This window comes from Eptesicus fuscus, chromosome 15 (assembly GCF_027574615.1).
Source record: "Eptesicus fuscus isolate TK198812 chromosome 15, DD_ASM_mEF_20220401, whole genome shotgun sequence".
Lineage (NCBI taxonomy): Eukaryota > Metazoa > Chordata > Mammalia > Chiroptera > Vespertilionidae > Eptesicus > Eptesicus fuscus.
In genome coordinates, this window is record NC_072487.1 from 32,261,008 (window position 1) to 32,274,092 (window position 13,085).

The window sequence follows — 13,085 nt, forward strand, 5'->3', positions numbered from 1 at the left end:
TTATTGATTTCAGAGAGGAAGGGAGAGGGAGAGAGAGATAGAAACATCAATGATGAGAGAGAATCATTGACCGGCTGCCTCCTGCACATCCCCCACTGGGGATTGAGCCTGCAACCCAGGCATGTGCCCTTGGCTGGAATCGAACCCGGGACCCTTCAGTCTGTAGGCTGATGCTCTAACCACTGAGCAAAACCAGCTAGGGCTAAAGCCACTCAACTTTAAAGCCACTTCTTTTTCTTTATAAATTAAGCAATTTATGGTGCTGTATGCCAAGACCATGTAAATAATTGTGTCTCATCAGACCTTTGCCCACTACTTTTAGCATTCATTGATGATTTTCTAACTCTACCATTCAAAAGGATTGCTTTCTAAGTCTAGCTGGAGATAATACTTGAAATAGTCCCTGATATATTTTTCCTTCTCCACAATTCTACTTTATTCTATAGTCGTTCCACTGCTGGGACGAAGGCCACGTCTCACTACCCGCAGGGTGGGGGTTGGATGCTGGAGAACTTTAAGAGCAGAGTAAGATTCCTAATGTGATATTCCAAAATAAGATATGGAAAGCCACAGCTATCAATTTTAAGAAACTGGCACTTTTACACAGGAGAGACTTGTTGCTTCTTCCCTTTTCATCCCCCCCCCCTTTTTTTAATGTTAAAAGCTTGACTTTGGTGATTAATAGGAAAGCTTACCCCCTGTGTAATAATTCATTCAGGAAAGAATTATCAGTGGGTGCTAAAACCTGTTGGAGAATGAACTGTTTGCATGATACCAAAAGGATTGAATCTCAGATTTCTTACCAACTTCAAAAGGAAGATGGAGCCTTGGAGGACAGATCTTGCAGTTGCTATCCAAGTACTGTAATCAAACTTATCACTAGTAGCAAAAAAAAAACACAGACATTAAGTGAGCTCTCATTGTATTTGAAATAAATATCACCTGTGCAGTACTGTTGCCAAAATGATTTAACTTGAATCTGATCTAGTCTCCAGACTCAATTTCCAATTTGTCAGAAATATATGGGAAAGAGGAGCAAGTTAACATATCACAAGAAAGCTCTCAGATAAATTTAGAATATGGGATTTTCTCCCCACTGGGAAAAAATGGAGAAGGTTCTGTGTTAGACAAAGAGTAGAGACAACCAAATGTAATGATTAACCTTGATACGATTATATTTTGTTTGTTTTTTTAAGCCATGAAATAGGTTATTGGGAAAATAGGAATTTTAATATGGAACGGACATTAATGAATTATTGAAGTTGTGATATTATGAAATCATTGTCAGATTTCTTGTGATAATGATATGGTAATTATGCACGAGAATGTCTTTATTTTTAGAGTGCACATGCTGAAGTAGTTAGAGGTGCTGTTATCTTTGTGGGAGACAATCTTGATGCTTCTCTTGTATTTTTGCACATCTTGTGAGCAGAGACACTGATAGCTTGTGTTCCAAACAATCTTTTCAATGATGTTTGCATAGCACACAGTCTACAAGGATAGAGTGTCTCTCTGTAAGTCAAAGGGAGAATACATTTAGATTCTCTAGGTTATGAGGTAAGTGAGGAACAGAGGGATGAGTTGCTTTAGCAGATGATGCCAGCAGAGAACAATCATGGCCAGATGCCCACCCTGCCCCATCCACCATGTGACACTGTTAACAAACTTCCTCTGAACCCATGGGCCACTTGTAGGATGAGAGAGAAGAAGGAGAACCATCCAAGTTAATATTTTCCCACTTAAGACAGTTTAGACCAGAAGTGCATGTATTGTCTCAATTTAGCTACCCAATAGAGTGATTAAAGGAAAGGTACATTTAGTTACTTTTTAGCTAACATGAATCTGTGCTGGGGAAAAAAACAAGTTTGCTATAAAATCCTGGGCCAGCCTGTGGATTCTCATTGGTCCACCTTTCTGTGGCTCTTTAGTTAGCAAAATTCTTAAAATAAAACAAAACTTCTAAAAATTTTAAATGGTATGTGGATGCAATAAAATATGCCCACGGGTCTTTGTCACAGTTATGAACTGAATGTTTGTGTCCCCTTGTTCAGATGTTGAAGCCCTAACCCCCAGCGCAGATATATGTGGAGTAAGGAAGTGGTTATGTTTAAATGAGATCATAGCGCTGGGGCCCTGAGGTGATAGGATTAGTTTCCTTATAAGAAGAGACACTGTCCAGAAGGGATATTTTGTTAACAACAGTTTAAGAAAACTAATACAATAACTAAAAGCAATCGCTAATCTGATTCTGAAGGCCATGGAAAAATATACTTTCTGTAGATTTTCTTGAGGGAACAGCAAAGGGAAGATAGCATAGCACAACAAGGAAACAAATTTTTTTTCTGTGGTTGTTCTTCTCTCTTCTCAAAGTTCCACATCTCCCAGCAGCTCCCCAAATCTCTCTTCTCTGCTTTCTAAACTGCACTCAATACAGTCACAACTAGCCAAGCACTGGGAGTGTGGCAAGGCAGACTGGAAAACTGATTTTTTAATTTTTATTAAAAATTAGTGTTTTAGTTAAACAAATACAAGTAGACAAATCTTTACATTTAAAATTAAGGCACGACAGTGATGCAGTATTGAGTGGAGACCAAGACACGAGTGCTATGAAGCCTCAGTCCATTTGGGCTGCGATAACAGTGCCACAGACTGGATGACCTGAACAACTTCTTCCTCACAGTCTGGAGGCTGTGAAGTCCAAGATCAAGGCACTGGTAGATGTGGTGTCGGACAAGAGCCAACTTCCTGTTTCATGACAGCTGTGTTCAAACAGGTGGGGGCCAGGGAGCTCTCTGAGGTCACTTATAAGGACACTAATCTCACTCATGAGGGCTCTACCCTCATGACCCAAGCACCTTCTAGGGGCCTGACCCCCTCGATACCGTCACTGGGGACAAGGGTTCAGCATATGAATTTTGAGAGTACACAAGTATTCTATAGGATACAACTAGACAATCATATATATATATATATATATATATATATATATATATATATACACACACACACACACATACACACACACACACACACACGTATATATATATATACACACACATAAAACTAGAAGGTGGTGTATTGCAAATTTCACAAAGAATGACAATTGGAATTTGCTACAGAATGTAAAAGGTGTTGGTCTTGTAAAAGCATTTTAAGCCAATAATACTGAAATTCTGCTTACCAATCAAAAAAAAAATTGAGAGTCACCTGAAATCAGAATTAAATGTTAAGCAGAAAGAAATTTAAAAGATTTTCAATAGAATTTGAACTCATAACTTTCAATTTTTACACACACACACACACACACACCACCTCTAATTTTAGATGAAGAGATGGTAAAAAAATTATTTTTTCAGTTATGGAAACTTGGTTAGACAATTAAGAAAAGCCTAAACATATTTTACAAAAGGCGAAAGATCTTGAATTAAGCAAATAAAGAATTTCCCATAGAATACAATACTTTTCCAATAATATCAAATGTCAGTTGATTCTAAATGCGCAAAATTGCAAGTACTTCTCTTTAACTTTATGTGAGCCATGAGTTATATGCAATATTAAAGATACTGCCCAATTAATAGATTGGGTACATTTTATAGCAAAGGACTTATAAGTTTATGGAGAAATGTTTTCAATTTGTGACTTAAACATTTAAATTCACAGTACAGATATTTTTGAATCTATTACATTACTTCCCCCAGACAGCGATCAGTTTTTACCAAGATGGATAATGTTCCAGCTGTTAGATCAAAAGTATGGATTCAGGGTAATTTAATTCAAAAGGCAGATGTTTCCCTGATTGCTTCATTCTGTTCATGATATTGACAATGTTAAGCCGGATCTGAGCCCTGTGAACCTGGAAAAGTTTTGCAAAGGACCACCCGGTTCTCACACTCTGAGATCAGACTCACTTCCACCCTTCCCTCAGTGACTAGACTCTCTTGTCTATCTGGTTGTATATTCCCAGGCCCCCTTCCTTCTTTTTGGAAAGAAAATCCTTCTACAAAATAAAAGGCCAATATGCAAATTGACTGAATGGTGGAACGACTGGTCACTATGATGCACACTGATCACCAGGGGGCAGACACTCAACACAGGAGCTGCCCTCTGGTGGTCAGTGTGCTCCCACAGGGGGAGCGCCGCTCAGCCAGAAGCTGGGCTCATGCCTGGCGAGTGCAGCGGTGGTGGCGGGAGCCTCTCCTGCCTCCGCTGAAGCTCTGAGGACTGCAAAGGCTGCAGGCCGGGCTGAGGGACCTCCCCCCGCCCCAGTGCACGAATGTTGTGCACCAGGCCTCTAGTAAATAAATAAAGGGGGTGTTTTTTTTCCTGCAAAGAAAAGGAAGGGGGCTTGCCCTCCCCACCCCCCAGCATAGAATAAAATGTTCCAAAAATCTGATGAAAGATACAAAACTGTTTACTATCCATAGGGTAGTACTCCATTTCATCTTCATCCAACAAAATTTTACATTTCTATTAACATTTGCATCCTATTAGACTTGTAGAAGTTAACTTCTGTCTCTACAGAATTTCAAAATAGTCAGACAATAAAAGGTACAGACCTCTTCAGAATCAGGTAACCCTGGAGACTTTCTCCAAATACTTAGCATTCTTTTGAAAGGATACTCAGTAGTCTTTTTGTCCGTTACAAATTTTTCATAGTTTTTCCTGGCAACATTGTGTACACCAAGACCTTGGTAAAAAATATAGCTCTCAACTGTCAACTGTCCATTCGTTATAAATGAGAGAATTTTTTACCTATCTATATCTGTAGTCTCCCTCTTTTTATATGTATGTATATATGCATACACTTTACATCCATACACACATATAGACATATACACTATATACACACACCTATACACACATTCATACATACACACACTATACACACATATATATACATACACTCATACATACATAGGGTTACTAAGACAAGGTACAGTCCATTCATTTCTCTCAAAGACAGGTAGCCTACATTTGAAGCTTAACAAGCACAACACCAGAGAGCTGTGCGTCTGGAATAGTGTTTGGGCTCCTGTGGAAATGTGTTTGCTAACTTGTATCCTCAGCTCACACCTAGGGACACCAGGAGATGCAAACATACCAAACTGAAAGTACGTGAGTCGTAGGGATGTCTTGTGCTAAAACGCTGCCCCTGCTCTCAGCCTGGCCATCCCGTCTTTGAAAGACTTTAAGTGCAGACAGAAGACTCCCATCCGTTTTCATGTATGCTCCCACCACAGGGAAGGGCATGTTCGCCTGGGTCCCCTCTGTCCTTTCTTGGAGTTTCTGAGAATCCGAATCTCTCAGGATGGGGCTCCAGCATCTGTGTTTTTAAAGATTTCAGATTATTCCAGTTTGCATTAAAAAATGAACAACACTCCATTGAGGTTGCAACCCTTCTCCAAGGACAAAGCTTTCTTTTAAACTTGCTACCCTCAAGCAGAACACATGTCCCATAAAGTTAAGAAATGTAACTTGATTTGGGGGAGAGTTATAAAATATTGGAGTTAAAAGGAATTTGTGGCCCAAAAGGGACTTTTCCAAAGTTACTCAGTGGCAGAGGCAAGACTAGAACCTGGTGTGGTCAGTAGAATATCGAGATGGTGCCTTTGCTCCCTGGCATTACTTCTGTGATTATGTTATGTCACATGACACATGGGAGATTGTCCAGGTGGGCGTAATGCAATCCCATGAGCCTTAGAAAAGCAGAGAGCTTTCTCCATCTAGTGGTGGAGTCAGAAAAAGTCAAAGCATGAGGTGGACTGTGCTGTTCAGTTCTCTGTTGTTGAGATAGAGGGGGCCGTGTGGAAGGATCATGTGACATTGTGATATAATAAGAAGTATATGTCTAGTCTTCATGCCTGGTTCTTGGCGCAGAGCTCCTAAAACCCTGGTAATTTCTGGATTGATAGGAATGAGAAGAGTGTCTTCTGTTAACCAAAATAAGCCCCTCTCAACCATGCCTCAAGTGACGCTATTGAGGTGACTCTTGGCAGGCTGCTAGACAGCATCTAGGGTTATGATTAAAGGACTGAAACTTTCAGCTCCATTCCCGCAACCTCCAAGGAGGATTGAATTAATCACCAATGATCGGTGATTTAATCAACTATTTCTATGTAATGGAACTTCTATAAAAACCCAAACTGACCCAGCTGGTATGGTTCAGTGGTTGAATATTGACCCAGGGACCAAGAGGTTGCAGGTTCCATTCCAGGTCAGGGCGCATGCCCAGGTTTCAGGCTCGATCCCTAGTAAGGGGGGTGCAGGAGACAGCCGATCAATGTTTTCTCCCATGGATGTTTCTGTCTCTCGATCCTTCTCCTTTCCTCTCTGAAATCAATAAAATATGTATGTGTTTTAAAAACCCAAACTGATGAGGTCCTGAGAGCTCATAGGTTGGTGAGCACATCCATGTGCCAGGAGGCTGGTGCACGCCCAGGACTCTTCCAGCGTTCACCTTATATACCTCTTCAATTAGCTGTTTATTTTTATCATTTTAAATGTCCTTTATAATAAACCAGTAAATATAAGGAGTGCTTCCTTGAGTTCTGCGAATGTTCTAGTGAATTATGAAACCAGTTCTTGGGAGAGAAGCACACCCGTGTGCAGATGTCTATCGCCCTGTCCTATTATCCTATAGTTGGAGACTGAAATCGGTACCCAGGCCCCAGGCAGAGGGGTAAAAGGAACCTTTGTGCTCCTTTCCCTGCCCTTTCAGTCTTCCATTCCTCATCACTCCATTTCAGGCCTTCAGGCATCTCAGCCTCCTCAGATTCCAGCAGAGGAAGCTGCTAACCCCTCCTGGCTGGCTGCCCCCTGCTTCCGATCCAGATCCTGCTGTTCTCAGCAGAGCTGCGGAGAAGGGCCAGTTCCTGCCGGCTGTGCCCAGTGGAGGAGGGATGGGGCAGGTGGGGGTGTTTCAGGACATTGCTGGGGCTTCCTGGGACAACTGGTCGCAGGCCCAGGTCAGAGAACACCTGCTGCCATCACTTTACTTGCTTCTTTCTCCTGTTACCAGACGAGAGCCCAGCACTACCATTTGTTAACCTTAGACTGCAAGCCAGGCCCTCTTCGAGGGCCCTAATGGGTCAGATCTCACTTCATTCTCATTATCACACTCAGTGCTTTATATCTGCAAAGCATCTTTACTGCATCTCGGATTGCATTTTCATTGGGTGGGTGGGCAAGTAAGGACCTTGACGTGATGTAGGGAGGACTGAAACCTAGTTCACAGAAGCAGCCAGACTTTTCCAGGGGAGCTGCCGAAGGTCCTAATCTAGAGAAGCAGTTTTATTTCCACCTGTTGTTAGGCACCTTTTAGAATTTGCCTCCTTTTAAGGCCCAGGTAGGAGTCAGCCATGCCTGTGATCCCGGCCCCATCCTGACATTCCTGTGTACCTTTCTCTCCCACATACATCCTTCAGGCACACACGTGAGCCTTATGATCTCACTCTGGCAAGAAAGCATGCATTTACTTTGATAAGCTCTCTTTGCACTTCCTCCCATTAGTGTATACCATGATCTGCTCCCAAGGAACCACTTCAAGGGAGGGCTCAGCCCAATACAGTCTTAATTCCTAGCTTTCTTGACTTTTTGCTACCTATTTTTCATTATATATAACTAGAGGCCCGGTGCACGAAATTCGTGCACGGAGGGGGGTTGTCCCTCAGCCCAGCCTGTACCCTCTCCAATATGGGACCCCTTGAGGGATGTCCGACTGCCCGTTTAGGCCCGGTGGGATCGGGCAGTCAGACATCCCTCTCACAATCCAGGACTGCTGGCTCCCAACTGCTTGTCTGCCTGCCTTCCTGATTGCCCCTAACCGCTTCTTCCTGCCAGCCTGATCACCCCCTAACCACTCTGCTGCCAGCCTGTTTGCCCTCAACTTCCCTCCTCTGCCAGCCTGGTCACCCCTAACTGCCCTCTCCTGCAGGGTTGATCACCTCCAACTGCCCTCCCTTGCAGGTCGGGTGCCTCCCAACTGCTCTCTCCTGCTGGCCATCTTGTGGTGGCCATCTTGGGGGCAGATCTTTGATCACATGGGGGCAGCGATATTGTGTGTTGCAGTGATGATCAATCTGCAGATTACTCTTTTATTAGATAGGATAGAGGCCTGGTACAGGGGTGGGGGCCAGCTGGTTTGCCCTGAAGGGCGTCTGGGATCAGGTGGGGGTTCCCTTAGGGTGTGGGGCGGCCTGAGCGAGGGGCCTGTGGTGGTTTGCAGGCCTGCCACGCCCCCTGGTAACCCAAGCAGAGGCCCTGGTATCTGGAATTTATTTACCTTCTACAATTGAAACTTTGTAGCCTGGAGCAGAGCCAAGCCTGGGGCTCCCTCAGAGGCCGGCAGCCATTTGTTTTGGGGTTATAATTGAAACTTTGTTGCCTTAAGCTGGTGGGCCTGGCCAGGGTGTGCGGAAAGCTTTGCTTCCCCTGTTGCCGGCGGCAACCCTGGCCTGCTCTCTCAAACTCCATTCTGCTGCCATTTGTTTGAATTTGTTTACCTTCTATAATTGAAACTTTGTAGCTTGAGTGGAGGCTTAGGCCTGGCTAGGGCAGGCGGAAAGCTTGGCTTCCTCTGTTACCTAGGAAACCTTGCTCTCTGTGGCTGTAGCCATCTTGGTTTGGGTTAATTTGCATACTCGCTCTGATTGGATGGTGGGCGTGGCTTTGTGGGCGTGGCTTGTGGGTGTGTCGGAGGTATGGTCAATTTGCATATTTGTCTATTATTAGATAGGATTGATTTGAGGGGGGGTGGAGGGGGAGAAAAAGAGAGAGAGAGAGAGAGAGAGAGAGAGAGAGAGAGAGAGAGATACATTGAGAGAGAAACATCAAGCCTCTTGCAAGCCCCATACTGGAGATCGAGCCTGCCACCTGGGTATGTGCCCTGCCCGGGAATTGAACCAGCAACCTCTTGGTACGTGGGACATCACTCAACCAACTAAGACACACTGGCTGGGGCACCACCTATTCTTTAGGAAGCACAGGCCTGACACACAGTAGGTGCTCTATGAAGAACGGTGATGGTCTGTGTTTACGTATCAGCAATCTTTTGCTGCATGACAAATTATCCCAAATCTAGAAGCTTGAAGCAGCACATGTGTATTATCTCATGGCTTCTGTGGGGGCAGGACTGGAGGCGAGATTTAACTTGGTGGTTCTGGCTTAGGGTCTCTCAGGAGGTGGCTGTCACCCGGGCCTGTAGGCATCTAGGGGTGTTGGGCCTCTTCCAAGCTCACTCCCAGGGGTGAGGTTCCTCTCCGGCTGTTGGCTGGGTACCTCACCCCACGGGCCTGTCCACGGGCTTCCTGAAGGTCCTCCTTCCATGGCAGCTGGCTTCCACTAGAGCGATGACTTGAGAGAGAGGCCAAGACAGAAGCAGCAGCTTTTCTTCCCCCATCTGAGACGTGACATCCATGACTTCTGCCACATTCTATAGGTCACACTGATGTCAGCTCCGGGACAGTGTGGGAGGGGTGAATACCAGGGCACGGGGTCACTGAGGGCCAGCTTGCAGGCCAGCTATCATAATTTGTCTATACAGATATTTTACATTTTTTCGGAGAACTTACACGCTATCTCGTTTTTTTAAAAATGTTTTTCCATGGACTTATCTTGTTTTTCCAATAAAAAAAGCTTCTCAAGGGAAAAGAATGTCACATTTCCAGATCACTTGTCCCCCTCAACGTCCCAAGCCACACCAGTGAGCAAAAAGAAAAAAAAAAAAAAAATAGAAATGAACCAAGCTTCTGCGTCTCTGGCAATAGTATTCATTGCTTTACATTCCCAGCCGCAGGTTTGCCTCTATATACAGGGGTGTAGAGGAGAAGGGGTTGGACCAGATATTCTCTTAGGACCCTTCTAGCTGCAAGGGTTTTTCCTAAAGTGAGCGGGACTATCCCTGTTTGACAGAAACAAAGGCAGAGGGCTGGGGAGTTCACCCAGCTTTACCAGGGCAGTCAAAGCCGGGAGCAGAACGGCGTTCTCAGGACTGTTGGGGCTGATGAACTCAGGGCCAGCCAGCACCTTATGTTAGTTGTATTACTATTACTACTAGTTCTACTAACCATCACCACCTCTGCCACTCATTGCACATCTACTAACTGCCACACCCACTTCAAGGGTTTATAGTGTCCAGACGAGTCACAATAATCTTATGCCATGGGGACTACTTCCATTTTACAGGGGGAACAACTCCCAGTTCCCCTGAATGATTGGCCCTAAATCACCAGAAAGGAGTGGAAAGCGGGAGGTTGACAGTGGGAGGTTGGATTGAGAGTAACTTGATGCAAGGTGACTTCCTCCCAGCCACCCACGATTGCTGGCAAGGCAACTGCACTGCAAGCAGCTGCCACCAGCCCACGCAGGAAGGGTGAAGTGACCTCCGGGGCTACCTGTGTAGAGGATGACCTTGACTCCATAGCTATCTGACTGCATCTCAAACAGGTGGACTGCGACACTCTGAGCCAAGTACACGATGGGGAAAATGCCACATGTTTGCTTTGCACACAGCGTGTGCCCTTGACTTCCAGGATGCAGGAACAGCCGCCAGCGAGGAAGGGCTGGAGAGGTGTGAGCACTGAGTGCCCTCCCAGGAGCAGCCCTGCCCCTGCCCATGTGGGCCTTAGGCTGCTGTCCAAGCCGCTGCTGTTTCCTTGTGAACTTGGGCTCCCCTCACCCCCATCTCAGGGAATTCCCCTCCCTTCTCTTGGGGTTGGGCTACTCACAGCCCAATGTCAACTCCAAGCCCTGGTCTGTGCTGCCCTCCAGTTCAGCATGATGCCACCTCACTCCTTAATGTGCTCTGACCTCAAACAAAGCCCCTTGAAGTTCCTAATTCGCCCTGGGGCCAGGGAGCCCAGCACACAGGCCTGCTGGCTCACTTTAGAAGTCATTAGGGGGAGGGAGGGAAAACTTCTCTTTTATGCTTTGGAATTGTTGTTGTTGTTGTTTTTAGCAAAGACAATTTAATAGCTCATTACATTAGCCTTTCATTTTTCCTTCCATTTGTTCCTTACAAGAGTTCTATGTACCTGGTATTATTCTCCCACTCTTAAAAACAAGAAACTGAGGCTCTGGAATGTTACAGGGCTAGCCCCAGGTCATACAAGTAGTGAGATCAGAGTCAGGATCTGAACTCAGGTATGTGTAACCTGAGCTGCAGGCTGTGGGCCTGTTAGCAGTGAGCACCAATCACAGGCCAGACTGTATCTTCTAGATGTTTCTGGACATCGTCTAATTTCTACTCTTGAAGCAACCCTGAGAGATAGATATTTTGGTGCCACTTTATGGATTACAAAACTGGATCAGCAAGATGAGGCAACTCGCCCAAGGACGCACTGAGCTTAGACATGGTGGAGTTGAGAAGTTCAAAGTGGCCTTGTAGGGCCTTCCTTCCTTCCTTCCTTCCTTCCTTCCTTCCTTCCTTCCTTCCTTCCTTCCTTCCTTCCTTCCTTCCTTCCTTCCTCCAGGGCCAAGAGGGCGTGCTGAGCTCTGGGTGCTCCAGATCAGATCATTCCTTGCCAAGACTCCATGCTTTCATCAGTAGGAGTGCAGGGTGGATCCAGAACTGCGCCTCCCTCCCACCTTCCAGGCACAGCGTCACCACCACCACCTGCCCTGAGACCACCTGCACACTAAATACCAGTTTCATGATGCTGAACCTCACTGATACCTGACTCTCCCCTGAGGACCCTGTGGCTCTGAAACCCTCTCAGGTGGTGGTGGTTTTCTATCCAACAGTCCTTACCTGCTGGGCCTGGAGTTAGATAGGTGTTCTCCTTGGTCCTCATTGCTGCTTCCAGATCATTCTGCCTCTCTCCTCTCTAATCGCTCCCAACTAAGTTTGAACTGCAAGTCTCAGACCCTTCCCTCCTCTTATCACAATCATCTACCGATCTCCAGGCCCTCCTTCTAATTCCTTGATGAGTAGAACCTGGCTCACCATCACCCTCTCCAACACCACTCCTCTCTAATTCTTGGTGAATGTAATACATCCGCAGATGAAACTTTCAGTACCCTTGTCTCTGAGGTCCTTCACTTCCTCTCCTTTAATGCTATTATAGTAATACTCCAATACTTACTCCCATTTTCTTACTCTAGAACTTGTCATCAACGAAAATACAGCCATTCCTTTAAGGCAACTCCAAATATCCTTTTCTTCACCTTTTGTTTTTCCAGTTCACCCTAGTGTCTAAACTTCAAAAATCCTTCTACCGCACCAGGAACTACAACCCATTGGTCTTTCCACTTTTTATCTGTTGCTCATGCCCTCATGAAGTAGAGTGTCACCCCAGGGCATTTGCACTTGAGGTGTGCTCTTCCCCCAATACCTGCAGGGTTAGCTCCTCACCTCATCCAAGGTGTGCGCCAGTATCTTTCACAAGGAGGCGCTTCCCTGATCATTTTATTTAAAAGTTCTCCTCACCCAAAATTGTTGCTCCTTATGAATTGTCTCCATTTTCCTTTCACTAAAATACTATATATATATATATTTTTTATTTTTATTTCTCTGGGATAGAAGCTTTGTGAGGGAGGGAATTTTATACACTGTTAACCCAGAATCTACAACAGTCCTTGGCACATAGATGGTTATCAATCAATATTTGTTGAATGAAAATGTTCTAGGGCTATTGAATCACATGTTCCAGGGCTGGCTGCATTTTGAACCCTAGATCAGTGGGACTAGAAAGTTTCCCCTCCCATTATTCCTTGTCCTTTCAAGATGAACCACAGTTATGAATTAGACTGTGGGAGCCAGTGAGGTAGCAGCTTTTCTGAGGGTGGGGGGTGGGGGGAGTGTATGGAAGGGGGCTCCATAAAACACCCAGGTGCGGGTGATGGTCAATATAGTACCAATTAAAAATTTGAAAAGAAGAAGATGAAAATTCAGATGGATTTCTGCTCTCACGAAGGCATGGACCTGTCTCATTGCTATTCTCTGTTCTCACTCTTCTTTCTTTTCCTTCCTCTCCATGTCAATCTCCCTCTCTTCCCTAATTGTATATATCTTTCTATTTTCCTTTTCTCCTTCCCTCCCTCTCTGCCTCTCATTTCCTCCCCTCTCAATCCTTGACCACCTTTCTCCT